The sequence below is a fragment of the Arachis duranensis genome, chromosome 9 (assembly GCF_000817695.3).
Source record: "Arachis duranensis cultivar V14167 chromosome 9, aradu.V14167.gnm2.J7QH, whole genome shotgun sequence".
NCBI lineage: Eukaryota > Viridiplantae > Streptophyta > Magnoliopsida > Fabales > Fabaceae > Arachis > Arachis duranensis.
Window position 1 is genome coordinate 80184595 of NC_029780.3, and position 794 is coordinate 80185388.

Consider the following 794-nt stretch of genomic DNA (forward strand, 5'->3'; position numbering starts at 1 on the left):
CAAAGTTTCGATTGACGAGTCGTTAGTAGCCGCACGTTCATCTCGGAATTCTTTGCAAAACCCACCTAACAATTTGGCAAGAAAATTCTGATTTCGTGCTCAGTTCTACCCTCTTCAATTTGTGATTTTTGGGTTTTGGATGTTGAGGATTTTGGTGTTTTGATGGTTTAGGTAAACTCTAGCGGCGGATAATAATCGGATTTTATCCATTTGACTCGAAAGTAACGGTAAGGAAACCCTAACCCTTGTGAATTGGTGATTTAGTGAGCTCAATGTTGATTATTGTGATATTGTATGAATTAGATTGTGTATCTTGAATTGGAGTTCAATTTGTGGATTGAAACGAAATTCTAGTAGTTGAATTTCTGGAATTGGCATTTAGAAACTTGAAACTTGTGAAAGAAGAGGTTTTTGAAGTATTCCACACTTAGGGTGGAGTCGGCCAAAGTATGGTTTTGATTTCTCGTAGTTAATTTTTAATGTTACATGAAAACTTAGGCTAGTTGATCGTAGGATAAGTTGAACTATATGATTGATTGAGAATTAGTGATTTTGTTGGAAATTGTTAAATGAATTGGTTGGTTTGATTGAGTACGTGTGGTGTATGTATATAATGTGAAAGTGTTGAGTTATTTTGAAAAATAAAAATCAAAATTGTGTGTTCTAGCTCAAAAACCATGTTCTACAATGTATAATTCAAGCAAGTTTCAATAAAAAATATCAACTCAAATTAAATGGAATGTCATTATCCTATATAAAAAGAGGTTTTCCAAAAATTTTATTAATTTAACTAA